Consider the following 12,927-nt stretch of genomic DNA (forward strand, 5'->3'; position numbering starts at 1 on the left):
CAAGTTAATATCTTTTTATGCATTTTTGCCTGACATCATATGAAATTCATTTAGTTAAACAGCTGAGATACTGTTCACCTGTACAAGTTACTTGGTATCGACTATTTCTATGAAAAAAGGTTATGTTAGGAACGGGTGTCCCATTACCATAGACAAGTGGCATACGGGATCGCGATTTATTGAAGCAACAAATCAACTAAGTGATCGAACCCAAAGAAACAAAAACTACCAACTAAACGCAAGAGATACGCGAAGATACGGCCGACCTTGTAGCGACGTATTATTTACTCAGATTCACTTGGCATTACCTTTGATAGCTTCCAGGATAATCGAACACTGTCTGAGTCAAAGGGGAGGAGACAATTTTAAACGGCAAGGTGACTGCGTTTATCAAACTATTTATCTATTAGAAAGCTTTGTAACGGATTCGCCGTACACAAAGACATGTTGTTGTTCTGGTGGTCTTCAGTCCAGAGACTGGTTTGATGCAGCTCTCCATTGCACTCTATCCTGTGCAAGCTTCTTCTTCTCCTAGTACGTACTGCAGCCTACATCCTTCTGAATCTGCTTAGTGTATTCATCTCTTGGTCTCCCTCTACGATTTTTACCCTTCACACTGCCCTCCAATACTAAATTGGTGATTCCTTGATGCCTCAGAACATGTCCTACCAACCGATCCCTTCTTCTAGTCAAGTTGTGCCACAAACTCCTCTTCTCCCCAATCCTGTTCAGTACCTCCCCATTAGTTATGTGATCTACCCATCTAATCTTTAGCATCCTTCTGTAGCACCACATTTCTAAAGCTTCTATTCTCTTCTTGTCCAAACTATTTATCGTCCATGTTTCACTTCCATGCATTTTAGCCTGACATCATATGAAATTCATTTAATTAAACAGCTGAGATACTGTTCACCTATACAAGTTACTTGGCATCGACTATTTCTATACAAAAAGGTTATAGGTGTATTCCACTTTATTTCCTTACATACACCAAAGCAGGGATGGGCCACGTGAATTTAGCACTGGAGCTGTGGACAGATAGCCTCTTCGTTCGTCTGGGACAAAGATCTACATTAGAGTAAACCTACGATTATCCACTCACATGGAGATCACAGAGACACGAAAATTAACAACGCCTGTTCTCAATCGCCAGTAAATGCCAGGGATTATTGATTTGTTGTGGGTATTTTTGTTCTGTCGTTGCCATTACAAAGATGCGTGCGTATAAATGGGTAGCGAAAACCATAAGAAATGTATAGTACTGTAGAACATCTCAAAATAATGTGTTCTTAACGAACTGTTTTTCAATGTAAAGGCAAATCAAGATGTAAATAGCTTAATTACAGACCACAGATGATGCTTTACCTCAATAAAGTGAAAAGTGCCTAGTGAAAAAAATCACGCATTTTTGTAGTTGCAACAACAGAACAAAAATACTCTCAAGAGTTATAATGCAACTATGGACACTATGGCCACAGAAATGAAGAATTATAGATATGGTATGAGCCTAGCGGAATTCGATAGACATGTGGGCCTGAGGTCCTTCCAGTAACGGCAATTACAGTCAGCGTTAGAATGGCCAGTGACTGCGTGGCATCCGAAACCACGCAAGGGAAAAAATCCTTCAGCACTGAATTTTGCACAAACGAAACAGGAACTACGGCTGGCCAACAGCACTTGAAAGATAAATGGCGCGCAATTAATAACCAGTTTCATAACGTCCACGCCACTAATTAAAAGATTACGCTACAAAGCGAATACATAATTCTAACTCCACAAAAAACAATTAAACTTCACGTGCAAAGGAGAAAACAAGTAAAATTAATCACTCTCCCTACACCTTAGAGTCCTCATCCTACCGTGTGCAAATACGACCTAACTTGCAAAATCTTAACCTGACTTCGTGTCTAAGACCACGCTCCAGTGGAACTGAGTGTACCATCCGGCTGCCTGTGTCTGAGTGTCTCCCGCCAGATATTTCGCAGACCCTATCCACACGCAGTGTCCAGCGTCAGTCCTCTGTGGAGGGGCGACACCTCACCGGACCGAAGCGCCTGTTCAGAAAGCGGGGCGCGCTCAGCCAACGAGGTTGGTTGGACAGCGCGAACAGCCGTCGCCCCTGGGCTCCCTCTGAGCAGCGAGGAGTCCCACACAGCTGTATGAAGCTCTGCAGGGGGTTCTGCAGGGCCAATCAGAGGACTCGGTTTTAAGTACTGAAGGAAGGCTGGCTTCTGGCGTTGAGACTTGTTCACGCCAGCTATTCATACGGAAGACTTACGAACTTTCCCCCGACTCCCTGAGGAAAAAAGGGACCTCCTCTAACTTTACACTACGTCGACATGTCCTCAACTATAGCACGTAATTACATTGGAACATAGTGTCTGGAATGGACTGAGGCTGTTGATCCCCGAAGCAGCTATTCATACGGAAGACTTACGAACTTTCCCCCGACTCCCTGAGGAAAAAAGGGACCTCCTCTAACTTTACACTACGTCGACATGTCCTCAACTATAGCACGTAATTACACTGGAACATAGTGTCTGGAATGGACTGAGGCTGTTGATTCCCGAAGCAGCTATTCATACGAAAGACTTACGAACTTTCCCCCGACTCCCTGAGGAAAAAAGGGACCTCCACTAACTTTACACTACGTCGACGTCCTCAACTATAGCACGTAATTACACTGGAACATAGTGTCTGGAATGGACTGAGGCTGTTGATTCCCGAAGCAGCTATTCATACGGAAGACTTACGAACTTTCCCCCGACTCCCTGAGGAAAAAAGGGACCTCCTCTAACTTTACACTACGTCGACATGTCCTCAACTATAGCACGTAATTACACTGGAACATAGTGTCTGGAATGGACTGAGGCTGTTGATCCCCGAAGCAGCTATTCATACGGAAGACTTACGAACTTTCCCCCGACTCCCTGAGGAAAAAAGGGACCTCCTCTAACTTTACACTACGTCGACATGTCCTCAACTATAGCACGTAATTACACTGGAACATAGTGTCTGGAATGGACTGAGGCTGTTGATTCCCGAAGCAGCTATTCATACGAAAGACTTACGAACTTTCCCCCGACTCCCTGAGGAAAAAAGGGACCTCCACTAACTTTACACTACGTCGACGTCCTCAACTATAGCACGTAATTACACTGGAACATAGTGTCTGGAATGGACTGAGGCTGTTGATTCCCGAAGCAGCTATTCATACGGAAGACTTACGAACTTTCCCCCGACTCCCTGAGGAAAAAAGGGACCTCCTCTAACTTTACACTACGTCGACATGTGCTCAACTATAGCACGTAATTACACTGGAACATAGTGCCTGGAATGGACTGAGGCTGTTGGTTCCCAAAGCAGCTATTCATACGGAAGACTTACGAACTTTCCCCCGACTCCCTGAGGAAAAAAGGGACCTCCTCTAACTTTACACTACGTCGACATGTCCTCAACTATAGTACGTAATGACACTGGAACATAGTGTCTGGAATGGACTGAGGCTGTTGGTTCCCGAAGCAGCTATTCATACGGAAGACTTATGAACTTTCCCCCGACTCCCTGAGGAAAAAAGGGACCTCCTCTAACTTTACACTATGTCGACGTGTCCTCAACTATAGCACGTAATTACACTGGAACATAGTGTCTGGAATGGACTGAGGCTGTTGGTTCCCGAAGCAGCTATTCATACGGAAGACTTACGAGCTTTCCCCCGACTCCCTGAGGAAGAAAGGGACCTGCTCTAACTTTACACTACGTCGACATGTCCTCAACTATAGCACGTAATTACACTGGAACATAGTGTCTGGAATGGACTGAGGCTGTTGATTCCCGAAGCAGCTATTCATACGGAAGACTTACGAACTTTCCCCCGACTCCCTGAGGAAAAAAGGGACCTCCTCTAACTTTACACTATGTCGACGTGTCCTCAACTATAGCACGTAATTACACAGGAACATAGTGTCTGGAATGGACTGAGGCTGTTGGTTCCCGAAGCAGCTATTCATACGGAAGACTTACGAACTTTCCCCCGACTCCCTGAGGAAGAAAGGGACCTGCTCTAACTTTACACTACGTCGACATGTCCTCAACTATAGCACGTAATTACACTGGAACATAGTGTCTGGAATGGACTGAGGCTGTTGATTCCCAAAGCAGCTATTCATACGGAAGACTTACGAACTTTCCCCCGACTCCCTGAGGAAAAAAGGGACCTCCTCTAACTTTACACTACGTCGACATGTCCTCAACTATAGCACGTAATTACACTGGAACATAGTGTCTGGAATGGACTGAGGCTGTTGATTCCCGAAGCAGCTATTCATACGGAAGACTTACGAACTTTCCCCCTACTCCCTGAGGAAAAAAGGGACCTCCTCTAACTTTACACTACGTCGACATGTCCTCAACTATAGCACGTAATTGCAGTGGAACATAGTGTCTGGAATGGACTGAGGCTGTTGGTTCTCAAAGCAGCTATTCATACGGAAGACTTACGAACTTTCCCCCGACTCCCTGAGGAAAAAAGGGACCTCCTCTAACTTTACACTACGTCGACATGTCCTCAACTATAGCACGTAATTACACTGGAACATAGTGTCTGGAATGGACTGAGGCTGTTGATTCCCGAAGCAGCTATTCATACGAAAGACTTACGAACTTTCCCCCGACTCCCTGAGGAAAAAAGGGACCTCCTCTAACTTTACACTACGTCGACATGTCCTCAACTATAGCACGTAATTACACTGGAACATAGTGTCTGGAATGGACTGAGGCTGTTGATTCCCGAAGCAGCTATTCATACGAAAGACTTACGAACTTTCCCCCGACTCCCTGAGGAAAAAAGGGACCTCCACTAACTTTACACTACGTCGACGTCCTCAACTATAGCACGTAATTACACTGGAACATAGTGTCTGGAATGGACTGAGGCTGTTGATTCCCGAAGCAGCTATTCATACGGAAGACTTACGAACTTTCCCCCGACTCCCTGAGGAAAAAAGGGACCTCCTCTAACTTTACACTACGTCGACATGTCCTCAACTATAGTACGTAATGACACTGGAACATAGTGTCTGGAATGGACTGAGGCTGTTGGTTCCCGAAGCAGCTATTCATACGGAAGACTTACGAACTTTCCCCCGACTCCCTGAGGAAAAAAGGGACCTCCTCTAACTTTACACTATGTCGACGTGTCCTCAACTATAGCACGTAATTACACTGGAACATAGTGTCTGGAATGGACTGAGGCTGTTGGTTCCCGAAGCAGCTATTCATACGGAAGACTTACGAGCTTTCCCCCGACTCCCTGAGGAAGAAAGGGACCTGCTCTAACTTTACACTACGTCGACATGTCCTCAACTATAGCACGTAATTACACTGGAACATAGTGTCTGGAATGGACTGAGGCTGTTGATTCCCGAAGCAGCTATTCATACGGAAGACTTACGAACTTTCCCCCGACTCCCTGAGGAAAAAAGGGACCTCCTCTAACTTTACACTACGTCGACGTGTCCTCAACTATAGCACGTAATTACACTGGAACATAGTGTCTGGAATGGACTGAGGCTGTTGATCCCCGAAGCAGCTATTCATACGGAAGACTTACGAACTTTCCCCTGACTCCCTGAGGAAAAAAGGGACCTCCTCTAACTTTACACTACGTCGACATGTCCTCAACTATAGCACGTAATTACACTGGAACATAGTGTCTGGAATGGACTGAGGCTGTTGATTCCCGAAGCAGCTATTCATACGAAAGACTTACGAACTTTCCCCCGACTCCCTGAGGAAAAAAGGGACCTCCACTAACTTTACACTACGTCGACATGTCCTCAACTATAGCACGTAATTACACTGGAACATAGTGTCTGGAATGGACTGAGGCTGTTGATTCCCAAAGCAGCTATTCATACGGAAGACTTACGAACTTTCCCCCGACTCCCTGAGGAAAAAAGGGACCTCCTCTAACTTTACACTACGTCGACATGTGCTCAACTATAGGACGTAATTACACTGGAACATAGTGCCTGGAATGGACTGAGGCTGTTGGTTCCCGAAGCAGCTATTCATACGGAAGACTTACGAACTTTCCCCCGACTCCCTGAGGAAAAAAGGGACCTCCTCTAACTTTACACTACGTCGACATGTCCTCAACTATAGTACGTAATGACACTGGAACATAGTGTCTGGAATGGACTGAGGCTGTTGGTTCCCGAAGCAGCTATTCATACGGAAGACTTACGAACTTTCCCCCGACTCCCTGAGGAAAAAAGGGACCTCCTCTAACTTTACACTATGTCGACGTGTCCTCAACTATAGCACGTAATTACACTGGAACATAGTGTCTGGAATGGACTAAGGCTGTTGGTTCCCGAAGCAGCTATTCATACGGAAGACTTACGAGCTTTCCCCCGACTCCCTGAGGAAGAAAGGGACCTGCTCTAACTTTACACTACGTCGACATGTCCTCAACTATAGCACGTAATTACACTGGAACATAGTGTCTGGAATGGACTGAGGCTGTTGATTCCCGAAGCAGCTATTCATACGGAAGACTTACGAACTTTCCCCCGACTCCCTGAGGAAAAAAGGGACCTCCTCTAACTTTACACTATGTCGACGTGTCCTCAACTATAGCACGTAATTACACTGGAACATAGTGTCTGGAATGGACTGAGGCTGTTGGTTCCCGAAGCAGCTATTCATACGAAAGACTTACGAACTTTCCCCCGACTCCCTGAGGAAAAAAGGGACCTCCTCTAACTTTACACTACGTCGACATGTCCTCAACTATAGCACGTAATTACACTGGAACATAGTGTCTGGAATGGACTGAGGCTGTTGATTCCCAAAGCAGCTATTCATACGGAAGACTTACGAACTTTCCCCCGACTCCCTGAGGAAAAAAGGGACCTCCTCTAACTTTACACTACGTCGACATGTCCTCAACTATAGCACGTAATTACACTGGAACATAGTGTCTGGAATGGACTGAGGCTGTTGATTCCCGAAGCAGCTATTCATACGGAAGACTTACGAACTTTCCCCCGACTCCCTGAGGAAAAAAGGGACCTCCTCTAACTTTACACTACGTCGACATGTCCTCAACTATAGCACGTAATTACACTGGAACATAGTGTCTGGAATGGACTGAGGCTGTTGATTCCCGAAGCAGCTATTCATACGAAAGACTTACGAACTTTCCCCCGACTCCCTGAGGAAAAAAGGGACCTCCTCTAACTTTACACTACGTCGACATGTCCTCAACTATAGCACGTAATTACACTGGAACATAGTGTCTGGAATGGACTGAGGCTGTTGATTCCCGAAGCAGCTATTCATACGAAAGACTTACGAACTTTCCCCCGACTCCCTGAGGAAAAAAGGGACCTCCACTAACTTTACACTACGTCGACGTCCTCAACTATAGCACGTAATTACACTGGAACATAGTGTCTGGAATGGACTGAGGCTGTTGATTCCCGAAGCAGCTATTCATACGGAAGACTTACGAACTTTCCCCCGACTCCCTGAGGAAAAAAGGGACCTCCTCTAACTTTACACTACGTCGACATGTCCTCAACTATAGCACGTAATTACACTGGAACATAGTGTCTGGAATGGACTGAGGCTGTTGATCCCCGAAGCAGCTATTCATACGGAAGACTTACGAACTTTCCCCCGACTCCCTGAGGAAAAAAGGGACCTCCTCTAACCTTACACTATGTCGACGTGTCCTCAACTATAGCACGTAATTACACTGGAACATAGTGTCTGGAATGGACTGAGGCTGTTGGTTCCCGAAGCAGCTATTCATACGGAAGACTTACGAGCTTTCCCCCGACTCCCTGAGGAAGAAAGGGACCTGCTCTAACTTTACACTACGTCGACATGTCCTCAACTATAGCACGTAATTACACTGGAACATAGTGTCTGGAATGGACTGAGGCTGTTGATTCCCGAAGCAGCTATTCATACGGAAGACTTACGAACTTTCCCCCGACTCCCTGAGGAAAAAAGGGACCTCCTCTAACTTTACACTATGTCGACGTGTCCTCAACTATAGCACGTAATTACACTGGAACATAGTGTCTGGAATGGACTGAGGCTGTTGGTTCCCGAAGCAGCTATTCATACGGAAGACTTACGAACTTTCCCCCGACTCCCTGAGGAAGAAAGGGACCTGCTCTAACTTTACACTACGTCGACATGTCCTCAACTATAGCACGTAATTACACTGGAACATAGTGTCTGGAATGGACTGAGGCTGTTGATTCCCAAAGCAGCTATTCATACGGAAGACTTACGAACTTTCCCCCGACTCCCTGAGGAAAAAAGGGACCTCCTCTAACTTTACACTACGTCGACATGTCCTCAACTATAGCACGTAATTACACTGGAACATAGTGTCTGGAATGGACTGAGGCTGTTGATTCCCGAAGCAGCTATTCATACGGAAGACTTACGAACTTTCCCCCTACTCCCTGAGGAAAAAAGGGACCTCCTCTAACTTTACACTACGTCGACATGTCCTCAACTATAGCACGTAATTGCAGTGGAACATAGTGTCTGGAATGGACTGAGGCTGTTGGTTCTCGAAGCAGCTATTCATACGGAAGACTTACGAGCTTTCCCCCGACTCCCTGAGGAAAAAAGGGACATCCTCTAACTTTACACTACGTCGACGTGTCCTCAACTATAGCACATAATTACACTGGAACATAGTGTCTGGAATGGACTGAGGCTGTTGATTCCCGAAGCAACTATTCATACGGAAGACTTACGAACTTTCCCCCGACTCCCTGAGGAAAAAAAGGACCTCCTCTAACTTTACACTACGTCGACATGTCCTCACCTATTGCACGTAATTACACTGGAACATAGTGTCTGGAATGGACTGAGGCTGTTGATTCCCGAAGCAGCTATTCGTACGGAAGACTTACGAACTTTCCCCCCGACTCCCTGAGGAAAAAAGGGACCTCCTCTAACTTTACACTACGTCGACATGTCCTCAACTATAGCACGTAATTACACTGGAACATGTGTCTGGAATGGACTGAGGCTGTTGATTCCTGAAGCAGCTATTCATACGAAAGACTTACGAATTTTCCCCCGACTCCCTGAGGAAAAAAGGGACCTCCTCTAACTTTACACTACGTCGACGTCCTCAACTATAGCACGTAATTACACTGGAACATAGTGTCTGGAATGGACTGAGGCTGTTGATTCCCGAAGCAGCTATTCATACGGAAGACTTACGAACTTTCCCCCGACTCCCTGAGGAAAAAAGGGACCTCCTCTAACTTTACACTACGTCGACATATGCTCAACTATAGCACGTAATTACACTGGAACATAGTGCCTGGAATGGACTGAGGCTGTTGGTTCCCGAAGCAGCTATTCATACGGAAGACTTACGAACTTTCCCCCGACTCCCTGAGGAAAAAAGGGACCTCCTCTAACTTTACACTACGTCGACATGTCCTCAACTATAGTACGTAATGACACTGGAACATAGTGTCTGGAATGGACTGAGGCTGTTGGTTCCCGAAGCAGCTATTCATACGGAAGACTTACGAACTTTCCCCCGACTCCCTGAGGAAAAAAGGGACCTCCTCTAACTTTACACTATGTCGACGTGTCCTCAACTATAGCACGTAATTACACTGGAACATAGTGTCTGGAATGGACTGAGGCTGTTGATTCCCGAAGCAGCTATTCATACGGAAGACTTACGAACTTTCCCCCGACTCCCTGAGGAAAAAAGGGACCTCCTCTAACTTTACACTATGTCGACGTGTCCTCAACTATAGCACGTAATTACACTGGAACATAGTGTCTGGAATGGACTGAGGCTGTTGGTTCCCGAAGCAGCTATTCATACGGAAGACTTACGAACTTTCCCCCGACTCCCTGAGGAAAAAAGGGACCTCCTCTAACTTTACACTACGTCGACATGTCCTCAACTATAGCACGTAATTACACTGGAACATAGTGTCTGGAATGGACTGAAGCTGTTGATTCCCGAAGCAGCTATTCATACGGAAGACTTACGAACTTTCCCCCTACTCCCTGAGGAAAAAAGGGACCTCCTCTAACTTTACACTACGTCGACATGTCCTCAACTATAGCACGTAATTGCAGTGGAACATAGTGTCTGGAATGGACTGAGGCTGTTGATTCCCGAAGCAGCTATTCATACGGAAGACTTACGAACTTTCCCCCGACTCCCTGAGGAAAAAAGGGACCTCCTCTAACTTTACACTACGTCGACATGTCCTCACCTATTGCACGTAATTACACTGGAACATAGTGTCTGGAATGGACTGAGGCTGTTGATTCCCGAAGCAGCTATTCGTACGGAAGACTTACGAACTTTCCCCCCGACTCCCTGAGGAAAAAAGGGACCTCCTCTAACTTTACACTACGTCGACATGTCCTCAACTATAGCACGTAATTACACTGGAACATGTGTCTGGAATGGACTGAGGCTGTTGATTCCTGAAGCAGCTATTCATACGGAAGACTTACGAACTTTCCCCCGACTCCCTGAGGAAAAAAGGGACCTCCTCTACACTACGTCGACATGTCCTCAACTATAGCACGTAATTACACTGGAACATAGTGTCTGGAATGGACTGAGGCTGTTGATTCCCGAAGCAGCTATTCATACGGAAGACTTACGAACTTTCCCCCGACTCCCTGAGGAAAAAAGGGGCCCCCTCTAGCTTTACACTACGTCGACATGTCCTCAACTATAGCACGTAATTACACTGGGACATAGTGTCTGGAATGGACTGAGGCTGTTGATTCCCGAAGCAGCTATTCATACGGAAGACTTACGAACTTTCCCCCGACTCCCTGAGGAAAAAAGGGACCTCCTCTAACTTTACACTATGTCGACGTGTCCTCAACTATAGCACGTAATTACACTGGAACATAGTGTCTGGAATGGACTGAGACTGTTCGTTCCCGAAGCAGCTATTCGTACGGAAGACTTACGAACATTCCCCCGACTCCCTGAGGAAAAAAGGGACCTCCTCTAACTTTACACTACGTCGACATGTCCTCAACTATAGCACGTAATTACACTGGAACATGTGTCTGGAATGGACTGATGCTGTTGATTCCCGAAGCAGCTATTCATACGGAAGACTTACGAAGTTTCCCCCGACTCCCTGAGGAAAAAAGGGACCTCCTCTACACTACGTCGACATGTCCTCAACTATAGCACGTAATTACACTGGAACATAGTGTCTGGAATGGACTGAGGCTGTTGATTCCCGAAGCAGCTATTCATACGGAAGACTTACGAACTTTCCCCCGACTCCCTGAGGAAAAAAGGGACCTCCTCTAACTTTACACTATGTCGACGTGTCCTCAACTATAGCACGTAATTACACTGGAACATAGTGTCTGGAATGGACTGAGACTGTTCGTTCCCGAAGCAGCTATTCGTACGGAAGACTTACGAACTTTCCCCAACTCCCTGAGGAAAAAAGGGACCTCCTCTAACTTTACACTACGTCGACATGTCCTCAACTATAGCACGTAATTACACTGGAACATAGTGTCTGGAATGGACTGAGGCTGTTCGTTCCCGAAGCAGCTATTCGTACGGAAGACTTACGAACTTTCCCCCGACTCCCTGAGGAAAAAAGGGGCCCCCTCTAGCTTTACACTACGTCGACATGTCCTCAACTATAGCACGTAATTACACTGGAACATAGTGTCTGGAATGGACTGAGGCTGTTGATTCCCGAAGCAGCTATTCATACGGAAGACTTACGAACTTTCCCCCGACTCCCTGAGGAAAAAAGGGGCCCCCTCTAGCTTTACACTACGTCGACATGTCCTCAACTATAGCACGTAATTACACTGGAACATAGTGTCTGGAATGGGCTGAGGCTGTTGATTCCCGAAGCAGCTATTCATACGGAAGACTTACGAACTTTCCCCCGACTCCCTGAGGAAAAAAGGGACCTCCTCTAACTTTACACTACGTCGACATGTCCTCAACTATAGCACGTAATTACACTGGAACATAGTGTCTGGAATGGACTGAGGCTGTTGGTTCCCGAAGCAGCTATTCATACGGAAGACTTACGAACTTTCCCCCGACTCCCTGAGGAAAAAAGGGGCCCCCTCTAGCTTTACACTACGTCGACATGTCCTCAACTATAGCACGTAATTACACTGGAACATAGTGTCTGGAATGGACTGAGGCTGTTGATTCCCGAAGCAGCTATTCATACGGAAGACTTACGAACTTTCCCCCGACTCCCTGAGGAAAAAAGGGACCTCCTCTACACTACGTCGACATGTCCTCAACTATAGCACGTAATTACACTGGAACATAGTGTCTGGAATGGACTGAGGCTGTTGATTCCCGAAGCAGCTATTCATACGGAAGTCTTACGAACTTTCCCCCGACTCCCTGAGGAAAAAAGGGACCTCCTCTAACTTTACACTATGTCGACGTGTCCTCAACTATAGCACGTAATTACACTGGAACATAGTGTCTGGAATGGACTGAGACTGTTCGTTCCCGAAGCAGCTATTCGTACGGAAGACTTACGAACTTTCCCCCGACTCCCTGAGGAAAAAAGGGACCTCCTCTAACTTTACACTACGTCGACATGTCCTCAACTATAGCACGTAATTACACTGGAACATAGTGTCTGGAATGGACTGAGGCTGTTCGTTCCCGAAGCAGCTATTCGTACAGAAGACTTACGAACTTTCCCCCGACTCCCTGAGGAAAAAAGGGGCCCCCTCTAGCTTTACACTACGTCGACATGTCCTCAACTATAGCACGTAATTACACTGGAACATAGTGTCTGGAATGGACTGAGGCTGTTGATTCCCGAAGCAGCTATTCATACGGAAGACTTACGAACTTTCCCCCGTCTCCCTGAGGAA

General features: G+C 46.3%; 1 protein-coding gene across 2 annotated transcripts in view; it reads left to right on the forward strand.

Annotated features, from left to right (window-relative positions):
• LOC126108562 (GA-binding protein subunit beta-1-like) overlaps positions 1-12,927 on the forward strand; it is a 165,471-nt gene that overhangs the window by 79,820 nt on the left and 72,724 nt on the right. The window lies entirely within an intron of this gene.

Source organism: Schistocerca cancellata, chromosome 11 (assembly GCF_023864275.1).
Source record: "Schistocerca cancellata isolate TAMUIC-IGC-003103 chromosome 11, iqSchCanc2.1, whole genome shotgun sequence".
Taxonomy (NCBI): Eukaryota; Metazoa; Arthropoda; class Insecta; order Orthoptera; family Acrididae; genus Schistocerca; species Schistocerca cancellata.